Source organism: Rissa tridactyla, chromosome 4 (genome assembly GCF_028500815.1).
Source record: "Rissa tridactyla isolate bRisTri1 chromosome 4, bRisTri1.patW.cur.20221130, whole genome shotgun sequence".
Lineage (NCBI taxonomy): Eukaryota > Metazoa > Chordata > Aves > Charadriiformes > Laridae > Rissa > Rissa tridactyla.
In genome coordinates, this window is record NC_071469.1 from 53,094,811 (window position 1) to 53,119,232 (window position 24,422).

The 24,422-nt window shown below is 48.3% G+C and overlaps 1 long non-coding RNA gene across 1 annotated transcript; it reads right to left on the bottom strand.

The window, feature by feature from the left end:
* Positions 1 to 20,619: 20,619 nt before the first annotated feature.
* LOC128909191 (uncharacterized) lies at positions 20,620 to 24,372 on the bottom strand. The gene is made up of 2 exons (XR_008466269.1): positions 24,229 to 24,372; positions 20,620 to 21,073 (listed from the first exon to the last, which is right to left on the bottom strand). It is a non-coding gene; the product is annotated as an uncharacterized LOC128909191 (long non-coding RNA).
* Between the last annotated feature and the right edge of the window lie 50 nt (positions 24,373 to 24,422).

A 24,422-nucleotide genomic window follows, 5' to 3' on the forward strand; every position in this document is an offset into this window, starting at 1 on the left:
CAGCAAATAAGGATGCTCACAGTTACCACAGAGCACCTTTCCCTTTCTTTCAGTCCAGTAATTTTCACAGAACATGCTCAAATCCCTTCAAACACAAGTGTAAATGGTTCCTGTTGAGATCCCATCCCAACAAGAGCCCCATCAGAAAACTGTCAATAGAAGAGGCAGAGGTCTGCAGAGCCTGGAGCAGTGGGGATGGCAGAGGAGGGCACAGCGTTCCATTTTGTCTCATAAAATCAAGACTAACAGGGTCCTCAGACAGGTCAGCGCATCATTTCCAAGCAGCCAAAGGAAGCCCTTCCTTGCAGGACACATGATGAAGCTGTGGACCTCTTCACTGCAGGAACCCATGCAGAGCCATAGGACCACCCCCGGCTGGAACCAGTTGTGTGGCAGACACAGTGGAGGTAAGGAAAAGATGTGAAGGTACCACGCCATGCCTAAATTAACTTCTGGCTCGGGCAGCAGCGACTGCCAGCGCTGGAGAGGGGCCACAGGGTGCTGTGGGCTTGCCATAGGGTGCTGTGGGCTTCAGGGCAGCATGGTGTGGCTGGTCCTGTCTTTCTCCAACACTGCTGCTTGGGCAGCTTATAGTTAATAATGTCTGTGCAAAGCTTTAAAGACAGTCACATTTAACGGTAAGTAATTTATTTCTATTTGAATGAGTTGTTGAGTGATTCCTGCTGCGGTATCTCCTCAGTCCCACCTTCCTTGGTGCTTCAAAAATCTCCCCCACCTAAACCACGCACTGCACCACCTCTGCCTTTGCTTTATCTCAGCACCCATCCACATGCCGGGGCCACAGCCACATGGACCTGCCTCATGGAACTGCCAACTTCTCCATCCTTCATGGCTCTCCCACCTCCTGCTCCTTCTCGGGTTGCTTTGAAATCCCACCAGGTTTTGTTGGGGTTTTAGCAAATACCCTCTCGCCTTGGTTTGTTTCTTTTTCACCTTCTTATTTTCTGCTCCCCGCAAAGGGGCTTACGCACCCCACGAACTTGGCACGCCTTGAAAAAAAGAAGCACGAGTTTGCCAGCTCCACAGGCAAGCTTTCTGCGCCGGGTTCAGCAAGGAGGCCTTCCACGTAGGGAAAACCTTCACCTGATTATGCTCTACCACCGCCGAAGCTCTTGTTTGCACCCAGTATTCAGGGCAGTCAACTTTAAAAAGAGGGGAAAAAACATCAAAATCGAGCAAAAAAACCTCCATGCCATGGCGTTCATATGACATGGGTGTCAGCGGGGGAAGCACGGTGGTGGTGGTGCTAAAAGAGCAGTCAAACAGGGATGCTGGGCACCACGGAGCAGAGGGTGGGGAGCTAATTCCCCGTGGCAGGAATACGCCGTCTGTAAAAACCCATTTGGGCTGCTTTTATAGGAACCGAGGTGGTATAACTACATTCGCTAGCAAATAATTTAAATATTGCCAGTCACGTCACATTGTAGTTGTTTGGAAATAATTATATCCATATCACAGACAGTAAATAATAGATGTGCTTTCACTAACATTTTATTCATGTTCTGTTTTAATATGGCAAACTTAGAAGTAATTTAATCTCCCAGTAAATTGAACTGGTAGGGGGTTCTTCACACAGAAGATTGCAAGTTATTAATTCCAGGCAGTCTTCATCTTGTACAATTAGTCACTGTTTGCAGCTGGAAATGTTTTATTAATTTTCCATAGCAGTTGATTTTCCACAGTTTTCTCAGTTTAAATTAAGCAGTAAGAGCCGCTGTTTCTTCTTAAATAAATTTCCTTTCCACAAAAATACATGCCTCTGGCTATGTCAATTTTCCCGTTTGATTAAAGTGCCAGCAGGCAATTAATAACTTAATGCATTTTAAAGTACTTTTGGAAAAGTAATTTGAATAGCCAAACTTGTATATTTGAATTGATTGTTGCAGAAGATTTAACACACGTTCTTAAATCACAGAACCTTGTAAAGGACAAATGAAGAGTTGCAGAAGAAGTAGGCACCTTCCGACACCGTCTCCTAAACACAGAGGGATCCTCTAAGGCTCGTCCTCTTCTGGGATTGTCACCCTGCTCCTGGGAGAGGAGTTCAGCCTCGGTTCATCTGGAGTCCAGGCGCAGGGTTGCAGGAGGAGAAGGGACGTGCTGTGTTGGCTGAACTCTCTGGAGGTGAGGTCCTTGGTAAGCCCTAAGGAAGGGAACTGCTCTGGTGAATAGTTGTCACTTCTTCACCATGTGGGCTGGGACATTCCCAGTCCCAGCATAGGCTCCCACCACCACCATGCACCCAGAGGGCCCTTATGGTGATTCAGACCTAACTTCATTGCCCATCCCCATGTTCATCCCCATGTTCATCCCCATGTCCGTGTCCATGCCCATGCCCATGCCCGTGCTTATGTTCATGCTTGTATCCATACCCTTTCTCGTGTCTAGCCATGGTCAGTGCAGCATAGAGGCAGGGCCCAGCTCAGCATGACCATCTCCTGTGAATCCAACCTGTCCATTGCACGGAAACCAAAACTAAGGCTAGAGGGACCTCAAAAAGCCACCTAATCCATGTTTGTTCCTCAGGTGGGATCAGTGATCCCTAAACCAGGCAGATGTTTATCTAACTGGCTCACAAAGACCTCCTGCGAGACCCCATCACCTCCCCATGCCATCTATTCAGACTTTGCTGTCCTTATAATTGACTATCATGGCCATACCTTCCTTTGGGTGCGCCTCCCCATGAAGCTTGTGAGCAGCACACAGCGGTGGTGTGTGCTGAGGTCATTGCAAGCAGGCGAGCAGGGTGTTTCGCCTCTCACACCTGACACTGTGATCCAGCAAAGCACTTAAGCCCCCTCACAAATATAACCAGATAAACAACCCCTTTGAGTCGATGGCATTATTCCTCTGCTTGCCTTAAAGCATGCGCTTAAGGACTTTGTTGGATTGGATTTGAAATGCTTTAGCCCTCATCTTTATCTGCCTTACAGTCTTGGAATAGGACTGTCTTGTATTTGTTTGTAATTTCTTTTAAGACATCAGCAAGTCTATCACATATCCTCCTTTTGCAGAAGTTAGCGAATGTCCTCACGTCGCCAAGCTGCGAGGAGCCGTGGGCACCATAAAAGATAACAACGAATTTTATCTGATGCATCCACGATCTGGAAAGAGATTATTTTTTGTGATGCTGAGCTGACTTTTCTGACCATCTCGATGCAGACTTGGAGTCATGTGTGGGGTCCCAGGAGGGAAAAGGAGGGGTGATTCATGTTGCAGCTATCAGTGTTTCACACATCTGCCAGCGTGGTGTGCCCCAGCTGAGAACTTCAATTCACTTCGTGCAAGATGAAATGGCAGCTGCGTTGGATTGATGAAACAATAATAATCACAATGAAATAATAGGATTAATGCCAGCAATTGCTGTTTAACCAAAAGGTCATTTTGACAGATGTAACTTTTATCAGGAAGCATCAAAATATCAGATTTGTTTTTGATTTTTTGAGGAGAGGGCACTAAGAAGACAAAGTGGGGATGATGAACATGCCAGGAGTTTGGGCTCTGGCATTTGGCTGAAAGCAGCTCCCGGTCTGCAAACGGCAGGTCCTCAGCTCCAGGGACATCGTGGCCGCAGCTCCACTGTGACCAGCTCCAGGCTCTGCCCTTTGGCTGAACTCCTGGCTTTTTATTTTTAACTCATCTCCTGAAACTGTGGGCAGGTTTCTGCTTTCTGCACCAGAAAACACCTTCCTGCCTTGTCTTTAAAACTTGATGCACCACCACTTTGGTTCCCACTTGCTCTTGGTGGCCTGTCTGGTCCCCACATGCAGCCTCAGCTCTCCAGGGACTGCACCAGTTATGCCAACACCATCTGCTCTGCCTTTCCTCCCTGGACCGGCCTAGTGCCCATCCTAAGGATGATGAGGCTAAACTACATACACATGAAAAAGATGATTGTGTAGCTCTGCTCCTTGCCCAGGGCTGTGTCAGAAGGTGAAAAGCTGATTGGGAAGACTGAGTCTTTAATTGTGTGTCTCCCTTCCGCCGGTGGCTTTGCTGGATCTCCACCTCTCTGCTTTCCCACCGGAGCCTGTCCTTGACCTCCACTGCAACCCTGGATTTGCCCAGCGGGTCTCACGTCCCTCCTGGAGGAGGGACCCTGCTTCGTCCCGCTGCCAGAGGATTCCATCTGGGCTCTCCATCCTTCCTCGCTGCCCCACAGGCTGTGCTTTTTCCCTTCTCTGAAGGTCAGAGTGGTGTCCTAGAACCTGCCATGACGTGCGTCCTCACTGCCATGGGTACCGTGTCCAGGGACGTCACCGCCGGCTTCCCCACATCACAACACCTTGCACCCAGACACGCTCCATCGGCCTCAGGCTCCGCATTTCGGAAGCTCCCAGGGTCTCCCAGCATGCCTGGGACAGAGCTGGGAGGCTCCCCCCTCCTGCCCGCTCAAGCTGCCGCTGCGGGTGGTTTCTAACTTTCTGGGTGTGCACCTGCAAGCAGAGCCCAGTTAAAACCAGTGCACCCCAGTTCAGCACGGGGAGCAGCGGGGTGGCTTTATTTTTTGCTTTGCAAGCGAGAGGCGCTTTCCAGTGCGATCCTGAAGCGGGTCTCCTCTTGGCTTTGCTGACTGAAGTGCGGGACTGTGCTATTTGCAGCCGAGAGGCTGCTCTCCCACCGCTCCCGGCTCAAATGCAAACAGGAGCCGTGGGAGGCCAGCCCGTCTCTAACGGCGCACATCAATCTGAAGGGAAGAGACAAAATCCCCAAATCTCAAAATAATGAAAACAAAGATATCCGAGTAATAAAATCTGCAAGGAGCACAAAGACAGCACAACTCAGATCTCAGCTGGCTCAAAGAAAGCGTCCATTAACAAGGGATTAGCGGGAGGGAAGTACACAACCAGTCCATAGGAAGTGAAAACACACCGCACGGTTGCCTGATATCACAGCCCAGCGTTAGGATGAAGGCTGTGTTGGGCAGGTTAGAATAAGAGCTATTCCAGAAATCTATCAAAAAAAAAAATAGAAAAAAAAAGCACTGCAAAAGCTGCCTTTGCTGTGGCACCTGCTTTGTAAGAAACCTTGAAGACTTGTAGTTTTCAGTCAAAGAGAAAACATCGTGTCCTTTTGCTGTGCCCGCTCCCGTGCACGCCTCCTGTACTGCACTTCACCATTACATCCCGGAAATAGAGGTTTGGTTTTTTTCTTGTCTTGGGGGTTGTGTATCTCCTCCCACAGCCGGGTCGGGTTTGGACTTGGACCTTTCGGATGCCCTGGTAACGCGAACAGGAATAAAAAAGGAGTGAGCTTGATTATGTTCTCCCCACTGCTGTTTTCCAGCTGCTCTGAATGGGTCCAAAACTCTTCCATCCCTAAATTTCATTGAAATCAGTTATTCTTTGCAAGGCACTGATGGATTGTGGAGTATGTCTTAAAAAGGCGGGGCAGGAGAAAGCACTGTGTAATTAAATATGCAGAGAGCATAGCGTGTGTGGGTGATACATTCATTTGGCGTAATGCACACGCTTGCACTTCCATCGTTATTTAGAGATTAAACCAGCGCAGCTCCTCAGCGCTCACGTCTGCCCGAAGCCCCCGTGGACTGCAGCAGGCATTGGGGTCCCTCCCGAAGCCACGAAGCATTAAACCCCATCCCAAAAGCCACGTGTGGCCCTAGTCTTAAATGAGTTTTCACAAGCCAAGACTTATTTTAGTAACTCGGTGTTTTAACCGGTACCCGACACCCGGCAGTGGTGATTCACAGCCCCTCGGGGCGGGGGGGTTAGCCCAGCTGCATCGGAAACAGGTTCTAAATAGGGGCTTAATCTGAGTTAAAATTAAATGGGCTTAATCTGGGCTTAATCTGAAATAATACCTCCGGTGTTTTGGATGTATCGGTGCTGCCTCAAAGGGTCGGCGGTACCAGACACTATCCTTCATGAGCCCTGGGTAGTGCTGCAGGGCAAGGCGACGGGGCAAGCAGCATCCCGCAGCCTCCCGCAAACACCTCTGGGTCTCTGTGGCCACCAGCAGTAGTCGGTGATCTTGTTCTCAACCCGCCCACAATCTGGAGACCTCTGAGTGCGATATATCGAAATTTGTGAATTTGCAAGTTTGTGAACGCCCTCCCAGGCCTGCCCACAACTCTGTTATTTCCAAGTGGAGTCCGTGAAAGTCCTAGACCGGTGTGGACGCAGCTGTAGGTAGCACATGGCTGTGGGACCAGCACCTGGAGGTGTGCTGGACATGGCACACGTTGCCCTGGGGCAAAGGCTGTGGTCTAGTAGCCCATCCCACTGGATGCAGGTTAAACCCTCTGCCCGAGTCTGAAAGAAAAGAAAAATGTAATGGGTACAACAGGGAGAGTAGAAATGATGTCTGATAGAGACAGACCTCAGTGGCAGGGTCACACCGGCCACCCAAGCTAAATAGGACCTTGGGGATGCTCAGCCAGGCACTGGGATCAGATACATCATTTGAAATACGAGCAGTAAAAGAAGCAAAAGGATGTTTCAGGAGCAGATGAGGGACTCCCCCAACACCGCAGTCCGCATGAAGCCCTGGCCAGCACTTCCCTTGACAAGCACAAAGGGACGTCTCCACCAAGGAGTAAGCAAAGGAGGGATAAAGGGACAAGCAGGACAGGGCAGCACACTCATTCCTCCATGTCTCTGGGGGCAGGACGAGGCAGAGGACAAGCCACGGAAAGCGAGCAGATAGATGCAAATCCTGGTGCTAGATCTGACCCCGAACTCTCAGACTTCCATTTGCTCTGAGACGGAGCAGTTGTGCTAACCTTATCTAATATTTCTCACCCATCACCGCCCAAACCACCCACTGCCAGGCCAGTGGACTAAACCCACTGAAATCCAAAGGAAAGCTTTTAGCTGACTTATGGCTGCTTTTGGATGCAGCCCTGGGAAGAAAGCAATACATAGTTGAGCCCTTATTCACCCTCACGCCATCTCAGCACTCATCAGAGACATCAGCAGGTCCTGCTAAAGACCTTTCCCAGCTCTTCCAATACCCACCAGCGAGGGGAGGTGGGGTGCCCAAAGTCGTGTACCCATTGCCAGAAGATGAGGGCACCTCCAGCTCTGCGTTAGGCTTTGTTTCTGCTAGCCGGCTCTGCAAATTTAAAACAAATGTGGTTCCCAGGACGCGTGCCCTAAATCCCACTCTGGCCTGACAGATTTAGGTAAGCGTTGGTCCGAGCGGCATCACGCTTCTCTGACAACAACTCCTGTATTGGGAGAGAAGTTTTACAGCTTTGCTTTCCTTTTTGGTGTGCAAACACCCGCTCCCTGGAAAATAATGTATATTGTCTCGAGGATTTACGTGTTGCCAGCTGCAATTTATGAGATTCTGCAAGCTCTGCTGGTAGCTTTGTATACCGGAGGTTTCATTTTAGTGTCATCAGCCACAGATTATGACTGCAAGGGGTGCCTGTCTTTAATCTCGTTTTTGAAGGAATTAATGTTATTAGTTTTGATGAATTAATGGTTATTTAGGTGTGCAAGGTTGGCATGAATTAACGTCCACCTATTTCTGTTGTGTGGCTGACTATTGTAAAAGGACTCTGGTAAGCAATCTTTACACAGTCTCTTTTTTCTTCCTCTTCATTCTTTTGTAATGCTCTTTCAGGAGCTTAAAAATAATGTTTGGGATTTTTTTTCTTTCTTTTTAAGTAAAATGAAATATTGAAGATTTTCCCCTGGGTAGAGCTGACATTAACTTAGCCACTGCTGAGTCACAGAAGGCTAACAAGCATTTGGGAGCCCGACTAAAAGGCCCTGCTTTATGGATGCTGCAGGTATAGGAATAACTCGTGGCACAGCTCGGCTTTCTGAGGAGGCCTCGCATTGCTGAGATGGATGATGGAACAGCACCAAGCAAGAGAGGAGCTGCAGGGCCCCTGCCACCTCCAGAGTGGATCGCAGGGCTGTGGGACCACGTGGGACCTGCTGCCACATGGAGCCAGGGACCATAATCCTCTTTATTATCTGCTCACCTTCTGCTTGAACCACCTTGATTTCCTCCCACTGCTCTGATCAGTATCAGCCAGCCCCAACAATTACAAAACTTCATTTCTCCAGGCTGATCAGTTGAACCTGGTGTGTTTGGGGTCCACACTGTCCATCAGATCCAGGACACCTAACGTTTACCAGGGTTTAGATGCAATTGTAGACCCCTGACAGTCTTTTTTCCTGGTCTGTGTAAGTCCAGCTCCTTTGATCTCTTCTCACAGGAAAGGTCTCCAAACCTGATGCTGCTCCTTGTGCTCTTGGAGAGTGTTATGCACACACTTGAGGTCCCCTGCAAGGGAAAGGGTGCTCCAGGAGGATGTGCACAGGCTACGAGGGAAGAACCTACATCTTGTAGTGCCGTCACCACCCTTCACCTCAACACCCATCTCTGCATCCAGTGAAGGCCAGAGATGACATGTGCGTATGAGAAAACTGAGGATGTTGTGTTTGCTGTAGGACGAGCATGAGCATGGACAGATGGTCCTATCAAAGCATGGGGTGGATTCATCTTGGTCAGCTCAAGCTGGCCTAGCTTCCCCATGATGCTAGTGAGGAAAGATGGGCTCTTCGAGGAGACGACACATCCCAGCTACCTTAAGCCCCACTCAGAATGGCACGAGATGCTCTCCAGAGGTGTTTCTTTTTTTCCAGGAGAGGAAATTTGCACTTTTAACAAAAACCGGAGCCCTAAATCTCAAAAAGCTCGAATTAAGTGACATCTATCCTGTATGTCTGCCTGGATGGAGACAGTAAAGAGCCCGGCAAAGGCTAATACCAGCAACTGGTTTGATACTCATGACCCCTGCATAGATAATGAGCTTCTTCCACTTGTTTGAGATGATTCTCTAGATTAACATCACTTTTGTGGTGGGGAAATAAAAAATTCAGCATAAATATTTCACACTTCATGTCCAAATGGTTGTGACAGGTCATGTTCTGAATTTCTGTGTGTGGGCTGAGAAGGCTTAACTTTGAAATGGTCTAAGATCTAATGATCTAAGAGCTGGCAGCATTATCTGGGAGGAGGGAGCTTTTTATTGAGCATTTTCTTTGCTAATGAGGAATCTCCAGGAACATGCAGGGAACGTCTGTACTGCTGGAGGGATCCAGGTATTATTGTGTTTCCCTGTATGAAACGGCATGTTGTCTGGTGACAACTGCAGATCCTCACCCAAAATTGGGTTTGCTACAGCGTGCTGGCTGAAAAACAATGAACACAAAATATCTGAAACCCTTTACTAGAGAAGCACCTGTATTATGTGATAGGCTTCTTTCTCCTATATAGGTATATTTAGGAATAACTAAAAGTCTGTGTAAAACTGCCTTGAGCTGTTCTTTAAGTTAATTATCACTTCTTTTGGTACTATGAATGGCTGTTCAATGACACTGTCAGCGAGTGGAATGAACCAAATTACTTTAATTATGGAGTAATTGCACAGAGTGATGGTAATTAAATCTTGATCAGTTTAAGTGAGTGAATTAATTGCTCCAACTTGGAATGCACACCGCAGCAAGAGGAGTTGTTTTGTAGTTTAATTAACACCAACCACTAAATTCTTATCATATCTAAAATGCAGACAATTAATGAGTTTGATTCTGCTCTCACCTTAATAGGAAGTAGGACAGAATGCATGCTGAGAAAGGTAGCCGTGGCAGCAAAACGACAGAAAACTTAATATTCCTGTCAGTTGCGGAGATATATTAGTTATACTCTCTGCTTTGCCTTCCAGTGAAATGTGCAAATAGAAATATTTCCATATAATTAGCTTCTGGCCCCATTTTGTTTCAATACTCACTGATCTGCTAAACAGGAGACATTGCCAAATTTGTTAATGTTTTAAACTTCAGCTGCCTGTGTTTTCAAGTGATTTTTACCTTTTTCTCCTCATATTGTCCAGCATGTTGCTCCCATGATTGATAAATGAGCTGCATCCTTCCCTATGCCCTGTGCAAACGCGTTGCCATAATTTCATAGAATAGAATCATAGAATCTTCATGGTTGGAAAGGACCTTTGAGATCATCGAGTCCAACCAAACAACCTACAGTCTCTGCCACTAGAGCATGCCCTGAAGCGCCACATCTAGACGTTTCTTAAACACCTCTAGGGATGGTGACTCAGCCACCTCCCTGGGCAGGCTGTTCCAGTGCCTGACCACTCTTTCAGTAAAGTCATTCTTCCTAATATCCCATCTAAACCTCCCCTGCTGCAACTTCGGACCATTTCCTCTGGTCCTGTCGTTATTCACCTGGGAGAAGAGGCCAACACCCACCTCTCTCCAACCTCCTTTCAGGCAGTTGTAGAGGGCAACGAGGTCTCCCCTCAGCCTCCTCTTCTCCAAGCTAAACATGCCCAGCTCCCTCAGCCTCTCCTCATATGACCTGGTCTCCAGACCCCTCACCAGCCTGGTAGCTCTCCTCTGGACCTGCTCCAGCACTTTAATGTCCCTCTTGTACAGAGGGGCCCAGAACTGAACACAGTACTCGAGGTGGGGCCTCACCAGTGCCGAGGACAGAGGCACGATCACTTCCCTGCTCCTGCTGGCCACGCCGTTCCTGATACAAGCCAGAATGCTTAGAATGGTAATGAAATGTAATTTCGCTGTGGTAATGGTCACACAGACCACTCCTTAATGCGATGTCCACCTTCTGCCTCACCTGACAGCCTTCCAAAATTGACTCCTCTCATGGGTAGTGTCTTTCATTCTCTTCTTTTCACTCCTACCGTGGTAGGGGCAGATGGCGAAGACCTTCCAAGCTGCAAAGATAAGTTAGAGAGTTGGGTCATGAAAGCTGGTAGGATCTAGGTATCTGCTGGAGGAGGCCATGGTCACGGAAGGAGAGTGACATGGTGAGGACAATTCTGAAGGACTACAAGCAAAGGATGAAGTGGCCCTGGGGACAACGCAGTAGTTGGGGCCACTGCCACGCTCCTGGGAGGTACAATGCAGCCACAGGGTTGCCTCTGTGGTAGGTCCCAGTAGTTCCCCCACTCCTTCCACAGCCCCACTCGGCTGCTTGTCTTGGACCCAGGCACAGCTACGAGAGCTAATTCCCTGCTGAGTGATATCTCCTCTGATTTGAATTGCCACCGGCTCACGGCACAACACCATCCTTTGGAAATGAAAGAAAGACTCTGCCGAATTAGAGGTATTTCTCTATCCATTTGTAAGATTTCATGGAGTTAATTCAAATTCATGGCTCCTGTGGCTGCCATGACAAGATCATTGCTTTATAGATGGCCAAGGAATTCCCTTTTGTAGGGATTTTTGATCCCCCGAGGCGTGCTAAGGACACAAGCCACATAAGAGGTTTAGATAGCAGCTCCCTCCTGCTCTGTACCGCCATCACACTCACAAACCAATTTCCATTTATTTCAAAGCATTCTCTTACTGTTTTACCAAAATAACATGGCCATGCGATGGCTGGGGCTCACTATCCAGCATCCTAGCTTTTTCTTTTACTTATTTTTCCTCCTTCTTTAGTGGCTTTCCATGATGTTTGACAGTACACGATGCTTGACAGGGTTAACAGTTGTGTCCTGAGGATATCTGAAGGTAAAAGTGTTGGGTTTTTTCTGGAAAATTAATCTCTTAAGTGAAAAGTCCTACTGTTTGATTGTGGTGATACTAGACCAGTTGGCCAAAGGAGTTGGAGCAGCCCAAGGTTGCTGGGTTGAAAGCAGCATCAGCAACTTATTTCCATACCGGCAAGTGTTGCCTAAATTGTGTGACAGGGTGGGAAATGCCAAGTCATTTTGTTCCACATTTCCCTAGAACTGAGCAAAAGCCAAACTTTTGATGCTTATTCTTATCTATCTGTCCCTTCCTCCAATACTCTGCACCGCTATTTCTTCTCTAGGCTTTACGGAGCATATTTAAGCCCTGAATGAAGCAGGCTGTGCCAGACTGGGTGAACCTTCATCCCCTTTGCTGCAACCATACAGCTCCTGGCCCCATCCATGTGCATGGAGAGCCACCTCCCTGCGCTTTTGTGTGACGCCATATAGGGATGGGACAGTGGGATCCTAAGAAAGAGAGAGCCAGGGAGACATACCAAATCCCCTGAGTCCCAGCACAGCTTCCAGCCACACGAGCAAACACTTTGCCTATCCTCAGAAGGCACCACCTTCATTTTGGCAATGGAGAAAAGGCCACACGGCCACGCACGTACCACCACAGCCCCCGTGCTGACAGTATCCCTGTGCCACACACCAGCACCTGCCTGGAAGACCGGTCACGATGTGTGCCACTGGGAAGGCATAGAAGGAGGGGAATTGCTTGTCTCCATTATAGGGAGGGTCTGGACCCACTTGGACCTGAATTCCCTCCAGGTCCCCATCCCTATTGCTTTCCTGGGGGTGGCCCCAGCCATGCAATGCCCTCCCTATGCCTCCTGCCTGGCTCTCGGAGGGTGTCAGCCCTCTCCAATGCTATCAAGGTAAGTGTGACCGTAAGTGATTTGTGGCGATGGTGCGAAGATTCGAACGCATGCCCTGGACGGCGTCTCAGCGCTGCAGTCCTCCTCCAGGACCCTCGCTATAAGGAACAGCACATAAATTCCGCTAATCCCATGCAGCCGTAGAGAGCTTTTCTTTCATTTGCTGAATGTATGAAATCCATATGTCATCAATCTCTTTCTGGTGGCTGGAGCCTGTTTATGAAGCTTAAATCTCTGGCATGTGGCTGGGAGCACGGGGGCCAAGTCCCGGTGCCTGCCAGCGCCAGCTTCCATCTCCTGCTTCTCCCGCTGCCCCCTCGCCTCCCTCCCCTGGCAGCTGGCACCCCCCGCAGCGACTCTTAGTTCCATTTTAAAGGAACCAAATGGTTCCTGTTTTAAACAGGATGGTGACGGAGCAGCCCAGAAGATGCGCTGTTGGAGCAAGGAGGAGGCAAAGCTGGCTGCGTACCTTCCCCCGGGGAAGACAGTCACCCCGGCTCTGTGCTCCAAAGCTCTGTGCTTTCTGAATCGCCTGCCAGCCCCCCCAAAACCCCCAGATAAGCAATTAAATGAGTTGCAGCGGGGTCAGCCACCCAGCCTCCACCAACGTCGGAGAGCCGAGGCTGCTTAAAAATGATGGTTTTGCCAAATTTGCAAGTCCTGTGCAAAAATCAGCCCCTTATGGATATTGCCTTTGCTTCAGCACCTGGTTTGGGCTTTCCAAATTGCTCTCCAGAGCTTGGGCAAAGGAAATGGGCAGAGAGGGCTGGTTTTGGAAACAACCCAGCCCGCCACAGTGGGAATGCGTGGCTGAGGAGGTCCCGCGGTTGGCAAGGAGGAGGCTGGCAGAGGCTGAGCGTGACAGAGTGGTGACAGACCCGCTAGTCGGGACTGGGGTGCCAAGAACGCTGCCCTGCCACCACCGCTGCCAAACCATCCCTGAGCCCCGGGTCTGCCCGGGCACAAAGCAGATGTGTGGGAGAGCCCGGAGGGAGACAAGGAATGTCACCACGTAGAGACGCACAAGGGGGAACGGGAATGAAGCCCAGGAACGGCACATGGTCAGGATGAGGGGTGAATTCACGCAGGGTCAGAGCCCTTCTCCCTTTATCTTTGGGAGATTTGGGTAGCTTACTTTATTTTAGTCCCCTACGACACATTTACATAAAGCTGCTTTGGGCTGAGTGCTTCTTAGTGCTGGTCTCTGTTCTATTTAAACATAAATGTTTTAAAGTGCACGGATAGGTTTTTAACAGGAAAAAATTGCATGTGAATTACATTTATTTCTTGTTTACCCACACAGCTCCAGCTGACACTTATCGGCAGATTAACTTTCACTAAACTTTCTATGTAATATGTTTTAAAAACCCACTTGAAGTACAGATTCTATTAGTTCCTGACCTTATGTTTTAAGAGGAAGAAAGTGGCTTTACACTCCATGAAATGTGTTAATGCATGGATAGAAGCCCTCTTATCCTCCTGCTTACATTAGGTCCAATCAGGAGAATGGATTATGTTTTTAATAATCTGACATTAGTATTAAAAGTAATATTTAAGGCATTAGTCTCCGTAACTAGTGCAGGGCGTTCAGAGCTTTCTCTTTGTGTGTGTGTGCGCGCATGGCTGCATTAAAACATATGTTTACGAAACAATGCATTAGCCCAAACTGCCCAAATATATGGGGATAAATTGGGGCAGCAGATTACTGCTGACATCACTTTTTCAATTAGAGGCACAGGGAAGATTTGATGGCCATTTTAAAACTGATTACGGAGGACAGGGATTAGAGGCTGTTAGAAACGGGATGTCTTATTCTCCTCCCAGCCTTGGCCTCCTGGAGCTCCATGGACTTCAGGAGTGGATGCTGCTTTACGGGGTGGAATAAGGCCAGGGCCACTGGTGGCACTGGTCATATGTACAGATCGTCTGTTACATACAGGGTTGGATCCCTCTGCCTGTCTTAGTGCCTCAGAAACATTGCAAGGGACAAGGGAAGAAATCTGGAGTCTCCATCCCTAAAGCAAATGCTTTAGTGGAAAGACAAGTCCTCCCGGCTGGTCTGGGAATTGGTGTATCCTAGCAGGTAAATGCTGAATCCCGCTGGCCTGGACCTAAACCATTCTATGATTCTATTCTGTCAAGCTGTTTGTTATTGTCTCTGTCTCCACACATGGTCTGAGGGACTTTTAAGTCATCTTAAGCCCTAACATCCCCTGAATCCCCTGGAAAAGACAAAAGGGAGCTAGAAAATAAGCAGGGAACATCAAGAGGAGAAAGTGATGTGTGTGGTCATCACCACGCTGAGGAGTGAACTAAGACCTGCCACCCCAGGCAAATTTCTCCAACATTTAATTCCCTTCACTCAGGACTGCTCACCTTACTTCTAGGTGTAGTTTATCTAATTGCAGCTTTTAGCACTTCAGGCTCACTTTGCCTTTGTCCGCTCAATTAATCAGCCTTCCAGTGTCAGAAATCTTCTCCTCATGGGGTACTTACAGACCACAGTCAAGTTACCGCCTACCCTCCTCTCTGCTAAGCTCTAGATTGCTAAATGGAACCGTGAAGGGGTTTTTTGCACCTCTACTGGTGCCTACAGCAATTTTTTGTTCTCTCCTATGTTTTAACAAGTGTCCTTGGGAAGCCTAACCTGAGTCTAACACTCCAGAAATGCTCCTGTCAAGTGCTGGACACAGATATAACTCCGCACCCGCTATCTCCGGGGCAGATGCGCTCCCTGTTTGCAAGGAGTCGAAGCCAAAATGCTTCGTCTTTTATTCCTCGGCTGCTAAGAGAGAATCCTCCCTTATTTTCACAGGCACCTTTCGCTCTTGCATCTCTTTGACAGCAAGACTCCCAAATTGCGGCGAGCCTCTGGCTTTTCCTCTACCGATGGCAAACAATGCTTATCTTTGCAACATATGTGCAGTAACTGTTGTCTTGCGGCAGAAGGGAAATCCACAAGCTATCCAGCCACTGCACCTGCCTGCTTGGACCGAATTCCCCTACTCGTGTTTGCTCACTGGAGTTAAGCAGGTCCTGGGCTGGGAAACCTGCTGGGAAATCCAGTTATTACAGGCACAAACAAATGAGCGAGGGGCGGAGATGGGCAGCCGTTCCTATTTGACCACAACCGAGGGAATTTGGCAGTGCGCGGTCCTGACTCTTTATTTTAATTCCAGCCGGCCCAAGATGGGAGAAAGTCAAGCGAGCCAAAGGAGGTGGGAGACAGGATATCCCCCACCCTCCAATCTGGACTTCTGACACATCTTGTCTGGAGTGCGGGGCTAACGCAGCGGTTCAAGGTGGCCACCCTGGAGTCCGCAGACTGTCCTGCCTTCCTCCTGCTCTGCTGCAGCCTTTTTTAACACCGTGAATCTGTCTGAACGGTGTCTCTTTGTCTCCAGCCTCTAGGCAGAATGGCTGTTTCGGGGGGCCTTACTGGCAGCCTCTTGAGGTGTGATTTTGGCCAGGGCAGGGGAAGGAAGTGCCAGGTGAAGGGATGGGTTATACAAGGCTTACGGCGTTTAGCGCACAGCTTCCTTCCCCAGAAGTGCTGCAGAGCTGGGTCCTCTCTGGGAAGATGAGACCCCGTGGATGCCTCCATCCTGCCCTTGGCGTCTCCCAGAAAATAACAGGAGTGATTCCATTTAACTCAGAATCCGATGGGTTTCATCCATGTGTACAAAAATTAAATGCATTTTAAAGGATTTCCTTGCAGTTTTTCCTGATATTCTTTCCAGTCAGGCAGCTGCAGTGGACAAAAAACCAGCCTCGATAAGCCGAAAGCTATATTCATGAACAAGCGGTGGATAATACACCACTTTCTGCAAAAGCTTTGTTTGGGAAGGTCAAGTTGTACAGCATTATCTCATATTTATGAGTGAAAAAAATCCACAAGGTTCCTAAAAATCAGGAAAAAAGGGTGTAATTATCTCATATATTGCAGAAGAATTATCTGCGCTGATTAAGCTGTCGCTCGTTAGCTCATCATGCTTATCAAGTCACCAACCGGCAATGCCTTTGACCCCAGCAGTAATGATAGCGCAGAACATTTGGACCACCTTGGGTCAGGATGCACCCATTTTGTCTTTTTTCCTGCTAATATCATGTGTAAATATATGCACAGCTGACCCTGCTAGAGACTCCCCCGGCCCCTGCAAGAGGCTTCAGTTCCTCTGCACTCCCTTCCACAGTGTAAGTTCAGACAGATTTGTGGAAAGCGGGAGATTTTGTTTGTGCCTAAATCTTTTGGTAGGATTTTCTTTAAAGGCCTTAATGCCATGGAAAAACAGCAAGAGGCAAATTCTGCTTTCGGTTACACCAAATGGGGAGTAAATCAGCTGAAGGCAGTGAGGGATGCTGGATTTATCCCAGGGAAGGCAGAAGCAAAGCTCAGTCCCTAGCACTTAGCTATTTTCTGCACCAGCAGTTCTGGCCTTTGAAAAATGACATGCATTTTTCTATTTTTCTCATTCTGACTTGTGAGGTGCCTGAAAATACCAGGCCACAGAAAGCAGAGGAGGAGAAGTCTGAGGCTTTTAAATTATAAGCAGTGGCAACATCAGGCACATTAACATGAAAGCAGATTTTTTAGTGACTACTGACCACATAATACTGTAGTCACCCGCTCCTGGGCTCTTAGAAGCAAGAGAGATGCGAAAGAGGCTGTAGAAGCTGTTCCCTTTTAGTTAACATAATATGAAGGTTTCGAAGGTCTCTAGAACTGCCCTACATACATATTGTTTCTTTTTATCCACCCTTAAAATAACAGTTTTAGGAAACATCATTATATTCTGCAAAGACCTTTGTCTCTTGCTTTATGTTAAATATTGTTTTCCTGTGATTGGCAACAGCTATTTGGTGTTAGAAAGATGCTCAGGGCAAGATCGCTCTACCTCTAATCCAAGATCAGGCAGTGCCAGATTGGAAGTTCGCTGTGTTAATGGGACCAGTCCAAGCATCCCACTTCCCTCCCTGAAAGGCCTCATTCACTTGACAATTTTCTGGGACTCTGCCTTTGGTCCCCCTTTCATTTGCACAGGCTGCAGCCCCTCGTCCCAGCCACCGGCATCTTCATCAGCTCTTTTTGATTATGAAAATGGTCCCTGATTTATTTCCAAATCACCATCCATCCTAGGCACCAAGTGAGGCATGACCTCTTGAAAAAAAAACTAACAAAATCCAGCCATAGGCATTTGGGTAAAGGTTGTTTTAACACTCATGCCCTAGAGGGGCATACTGAAGTTTTGTGCTGGTGTTTTCTAACTCTTGAGAGCCTGACATACAGAAATTGGTGCGTCCCTTTCTGTCAGCCTCAGCAGGAAAAGCTCTGAGAGCACCTGTGATCTAAATTGTATTTGAACATGGGCCCATATCCCAGATCACCTAATGGCCGTCCTATGAGGTTACCAGCTGATGTTCAGATGCAAGCTTGAAGCAAGCTTTGGGGCATGCCAGGAGAGACCTGGGTTTGGGTTGTGTTTTAACATGTGCTCAGTTGTGATGTAGGCATCTTGGATAGAATGTGCTTCCCTCATCTGGTCTTTTGCTGCCAGGCCCTGGCTCCTTGTGGTGACATCCCATCGCTGTGGTCTGGCAGATAAATTGAAGTTGGGGTCCTTCCTACAACATCTTCCACAAGGCAGCTAGTTTGAACATGGGCTGCTCGTGCAATGCTCTGGCCACATGGGCATTGAGCAACTGGCAATGTGAATGGGCAATGGGTCTGGGTATATGCCAGGATTTAATCTGGATTTAATGTAATCCATTTAATCTGTTTCCTAGCCTGGCCTTCTACAGGAAATGGAGACGGAGCCAAAATGTCTTGATTCTGTTTTTGTGCTTCTTGACCTCTAAGAAGAACAACTGCAGGACCTGTACAGACCTTGAAAAAAAGGGGATGGAGCACGTCCAGGAGCTTTTCTTGGACGACCACATACAGAGGGTAGAGGTCATCTGAGCTGGTTCATCTGAGAGACCCACAGATACACATCTGCTCTCGGACATACTCCTCTCAGCCACCAGCATGCTGAAGGAAACACGGGTGAGTTTTGGCAAAAGCTTGGTTTTTGAAGCTATGGAGAAGCTCACTGTCCCAGCCTGAATTTTATGGGAGACATATGTTTAAATGGCTCAGCCATTACTGAGAATGTAAAATTATTGCTCCTGTGTAATAAAAATGTAATCTCTGGGACTGACACCCACTGGAGCAAGGACTAAGAGGGCTGAGCCAGAGATCTGTCCCTAGTCGGCCTAGGAAAAGCAAACCACTCCACTCAGCCTAACAAACTCCAAATCCTGCCCATGGGCTAACCCTCCAGCCCTCTCTCCTCCAAAATTTGGATTTATTACATTAGAGCTCTCCAGGTAACAAGAACTGTCACGGAAATGGCATGTTCTGCATGCTGACACACCTCTAAGACTTCACATCAGCAGGGCTGCTTGTATACCTGGAAAATGGGAGTCCCTTGCAAAGTCCCTTCTCTTGAAGGTTTCGCAGCATTGTCTCCCCAGAGTCCAAAGCTGGAGCAGCTCTAACTTGCAATTGTAAGAGCAGGCAGGGCTACATGCCTCCAGAGACTAGTTATAAGCACAGTCCTTGCTCTGCCTATATATATGGCTTCTCACTGCCTTCCTCCTACGAGGCACGTGCCTGGCAATGGGACATGAATGCCTTCTTTGTGGTCCAGTCTATAGATGAAAAGAAGGGAGTCCTTGGCTGAAGCGCATCTTAGATCACCTTCTCTCCTGCTGTTCTACACTACCCGCTCTTGTTCAGCATCTTCACAAGTTAATTTTGGTCATATATCAACACACCACGGTCCTGGCCAGTAACCTCATCTCCGCAGAATAGCTTGGAGGAGAAAAGGTTCCTACTATAACCTTACCATAAGACCAATCCAATGACCTTATGGGAGAACACAGATTTTTGAACTGACTCTGGAGTTCCACCAGTTTCCAACCAGATTAAGAGACAACCTGTGGTAGCTTAACCCCCGGCGGCAGCACTGGAGATTTCTTCAATGCAAGAACCCAACGAAGAAATGGCAGGCCCAGGTAATAAGGCGCTGGGAAACCCATGGAAGGAGAGTGATTATGGAGGGCGCAATTCTTGTCCTGCTTGTCACTCATCCTTTGCTCAAATTCCCTGAGCATGACCCTCAGCTGAAACAATCTGATCACAGCCTAATAAATAGGAATGAAACAGAGAGGACTGGATGTAATGTGAAACATTCTTACCTAAATGAGTTACCTGATGAATTTTACTGGAATTGTGAACACAGGTGAAGAAAGGAGAGATTGAACCACTGGAGACCTCTGAGGCACTGTCTGCTGTTGCAGACATGTTGCATTTGGGCATTTCTCGGGCCAGGCTGTGAGTTTGGCCACCAAGGCACAAGATGGCAATTGATGTCCTACACCTGTAATTTAAAGAAGGATGAAAAGCACTCCAACGTGTTTTGCAGTGGTAAAAAGTGTCCCCCTCTTGCAAATACTAATCACAGAGTAATTCAGCGGTCTGGGGATGAAGGGAACGGGGCCCTCATGTGGTGCATCAGCCGCGCTTGTGAGAAGATGAGGAGGATTGTGGAGTCACTGTGCAGATCAGACATCAGACCTGGGTCTGTCAGCAAGGCATGCGGATAAATAAATAATATTAGTTTAAGGAAATCAGGTGTGAAAACATAGAGCTGATTGTCAGAGTTCTGGGAAAACCAGCTGAGACAAATGGGATCTGTGACTGCTCAGTGTGTCAGAAAATCGGCTGGAAGGCTGCTAAGCCCGGTGGAGGCAGGGACTGGAGGTCTTCTGCAAGACAATAAAGCCTGTCTTACAAAGTTGCGAAATCGTGGGAAACAAGATCTGCATGGGGAAATCAGTTCAGTCTATTTTTTTGTTTGTAGAAGAAAATGAAACTGATTTTTGAAATAATGAAGAAGGTGTACTGTGAGTGGTGGAACCACGTCTGTTTTCCCATGGATTTGAGCCCCCAGGTTCTCCCAGCCCTCCGGCCACAATCACCCTCAGTCCCCTTCCCCATGCCACAGGACCACCAGCATGACGCTAGCAGACAGGCTGTGTGGATAGCCCAGCCTGTAGCCCCGGCTACAGCCACATTCCTCCTTCCCACTTTACACTGATTTGGGTATTTCCCCTCTGCGCAGCTCCGCAAGAAATGGCCGTGACTATAAGAACATCTGGGAGACCTTTATCTTTCCTTTGAATTTTGACAGGTTCACAAGACACTGGGGGTATCACAGTGGATGTACAGTGCAATCACATGAAGCTTGGTCCTTTAGATGACCGGGGGAGTACAAGAAGCCACCTCTGCGCTGTATCCAGGCATACAGGTCCCCACGTGCTTTGGGTCACCAGCCACTTCCAAACATGTCCTCAGTGGCCCATCCTGGGCCACGCTCAGCCCAGCTGGGTGCAGCTGGAGTCTGTTCACTTCAGCAATATTCGACATGTGTGATTGCAAGACGGAGCAGTGAGAGCTCCACGACCAGGCTCAGAGGGATGCTCGCTGGACGAACTGCGCTTTCATTCCACTTTGTTCCACTTGGAAGTTCCTTCTGCACCATGTCTACCTACTGCAGTCATGTTGCTGTAAATGTGGGATACGAGCCTGGTCTTCCCCCTGAAAAAAAAAAAAACAACAAACCGAAGAAGTCATAAAATGCAGCTTATTCAAGCCACTTAAGTACAAATAAAAGTAGCATAATCTTCCTTTTCATGCTTTGCAGGCAGGCATATATCGTCAATGGAAATACTGCCAAACTTCTTGTTTAAATATAGAAGCGGTGCTTAGTTGTATTGTTAATGGTCCCCATGAGGACCTGCTTTCCTCACACAGGGATATTGTTTACGATGAAGACCGGGCTGGCTACTTTGCCATTAAAATTCTGCACCAGCCCAGTGCTGACAATATCGAAGCTTTGCTAAATGTGTATACACGTAAGTTCATTAAATGGATGCTGACTGTTGTTACACAAGTACAGCAGTTGAGTGCTTTCTGTATTAACTTTATCACCTGATGAGCAAAAGAAAAGGTTTAACTAAAGCTTAGGACTAATTGAACAGTATTTCAGTATTTTCTTATGTAAAACTGGTTCTGGTCTATTGTTTTTATTTATTTGCAATAACTGTGCTCATTCAAGTTTGTAATGACACTGCCATGGGTGAACAGAATTTGCTTTAAGTATTATTCTCCCTTTTCCTATCTCCTGCTCCCTCTAAACTGTGTCTCTCAGGAGAAAATCTGCAATAGAGCCTGGTGAAAAGACAACTCTCTAAGTACACAGCCATTTGGGTGAGACATGTTCTCAAGCTGTGTTTTTAAATTACTTTAGAAGTTCCTGTTTATTTTCTCTGCCTGCCTTGGGTATTTCCTGTCAGGCTGAGCATGGAGCACGAAGCGGGAGGAGATAGGAGAGAATAAGCCTCCCGTGGAAAGGTGGGAGGCATCTCATCATCAAGACACTGCACAAACCACCAGCACTTTCTTTGCTCAGTTGCCACTAGAGTATGCTCTCGTGCTACAAGTTCCAGGGATTATTTTTTTAAATAAATCAATATGTGTAGCACAAGGCCATCTTTCAAATGCTTTCCACTTGCCCTAGTGTAGTATTTTTTTTCTAAGCAATACTTCTTTTTTATTGCTGTTGAGCCCATCCTCAAGGCTTTGAGAAAGCCCAGAGGGTCACTGGGTGTTGCTCTGCCGTGAGGTGAATCTAACTTGGGTTTGGACAACTCTCAACTTTCAGAGAATGAATGAAAACAGTTAAAAAAATATATGCTTGGCTCCGACAAAACCAAAAAAATGAGGGTCTACATGTTCCTCTTGTCTTGGCCAGACCCCTGGGTTGTGCCTGGTGAAGAGGGGGGAGTCAAATCTCCTGAATTAATAGATTTCTGCTCAGAGAAGAAAAATGTAAATGCACTCTCCAAAGCATTTGTGCCGACATAAAGTGTGTCTGTAATCCTGGCCTTTGAAACGGTGGTAGTTATTCAGTAAGATAAAGGCTGTTGTGAGCCTGCCCTACCATATTACAGCAAAGTACTTTGTCACTGGCACCCTAAAAGTTCCAGTTTCTGCATGACAAAGATATAAAACAACTTGCAGGACAATTAAAGAATAGTTTGTCCTTACCATATTATTACCAGCCATTCTTTCACATTTCGATATTCGCCTTTAAATTGCTACCTCCCCCATCAATATAATTGTAATCAGTCACGGTTAACATTTGTCTTTGAACGCCTTTTCCAAGTTAAATACAAAGAAAGAAAAATACCGCAAAGAAAAAAGCCACGCTTCGGATAAATAGCCTCGCCACCAGCCTGCTTTCACACACAGACTGCGCACTTTACTGCTAAAATTACATTTTAGCAGCCCCAACGGGTGCAGGAACAATGACCCCTCTCATTACCATAGTGACAATGGCTGGCGGAGGATTGCAACATATCTTTTTCTTCTCCCCGATGAACCTCAGCCAATAACGGCAGAAACCTGCCAACCAGTTGAGTATATTGAAGCTCACTTGGTCACCACAGAGCCGTGGTTGCCTTCTGGATGGAAGGCAGCCACATGGGCCCAGCCGTTATTCAGCCAGTGTTTATACCCTCAAATACCAGTTTCTTCAAGCAACCTGATTAACTTCTGAGCGGGTCACAACTTCAGCTTCTTTTGCCATCTCTGTACATACCAGCTGGAGTGTGTACAAAGACCTTCCCTCAATTAACACCTTTCTTGGTTTTGACTTGTGTCCTTTCAGGGGTTTTGCGCTGGCAGTTTCCTTTGGCGCCAGCTTCTCTGGTCCCCACAACCTGATTCGCGCTTTTTCAGTCAAGTCAACCCTTAATCCTGCTCTTTTTTTTTATTTTAATAAAGGCAAACCTAATTTTCTAGCGTCTCCACTTAGATCTAATCCGTAAGGCTGTTTATTATCCTAGTTACCCTCTCCTACACCTTTTTCATTTGTATTCAAAAGCCTCTCTTTCATCTGTCTCAATTCTCCAGGTACGGCCTCGCCGCTCTTTTGTACAATCCCATAATGATTTCCACGGATGCGTTTCAGTCATCTATCAATAGGTCTCAGGATGCTATTTGCCTTCCTGAACTACTCCTGCAGCGGGAATCGCTGCTTTTAATATTCTATATGCTGACACCTTCAATCCTTTTCTTCACCGGTGTCTTGTGTAACCCTGTTTGGGGCATAAATCTTTATTCTCTGTGTACTGCGACACTTGGACATGGAGCTGTGAGGCAGCTAAAGCCCAGTGCGGTGGGCCACGGCCTGCGCCCTCGGCCTGGACCTCACACCCCACCAGAAGAGGAGCCATTCGCCCGGCCCTGCGGCGGGGCCGAGGGCGAGCAGAAGGCGCTGAGCCAAGCTGGGAGAGGGGTATTTAAAATACATTTTAAAGTTGGTGATTCAGGACGCCTCGGGCCCGGCCCAGGCCCAGGCCAAACCCGGCCCAGGCCAGGCCAGGCCCAGGTCCACGCCCACGCCCACGCCCAGGCCCAGCCCCAGGGGCACCAAGGCACCGTCATCCCGGCAAACCCCGCCGTGCCCCTCCTCAGGGCGCCTGGCCCGGCGTCCCGCTCGGCCACGAACACCCCCACGAAGACCCCGCTAAAGGGAGCACCCGGTGCAGGCCGCGGCCCGATCCCGTTTCCCCCCCTCCCCGCACCGCCGCGGTGGTTTCGCCCCGCCCCGCCCCCCCGCGCGGTGGTCCCGCCCGGTGGTCCCGCCCTGTCGCCCTCGCCGAGGGCCCCGCCCCCTTTGGCTGTACCAACTCCTCTCTGCGGGGGGTGAGGAGGTGGAAGAAGAAGGTGGGAGGCCGCTCTGAATCGCCCCATCGGGGCCACGGCCCTATCTATTGCTACTCGAGGGCCGTTGATGACGGGTGCTCCTCGGAGGCTGATCTGAGGGGAATGAGGAGGCGGGCGGGGCGGAGCGTCCCCCCCCGCGGGATGGCGGAATGGA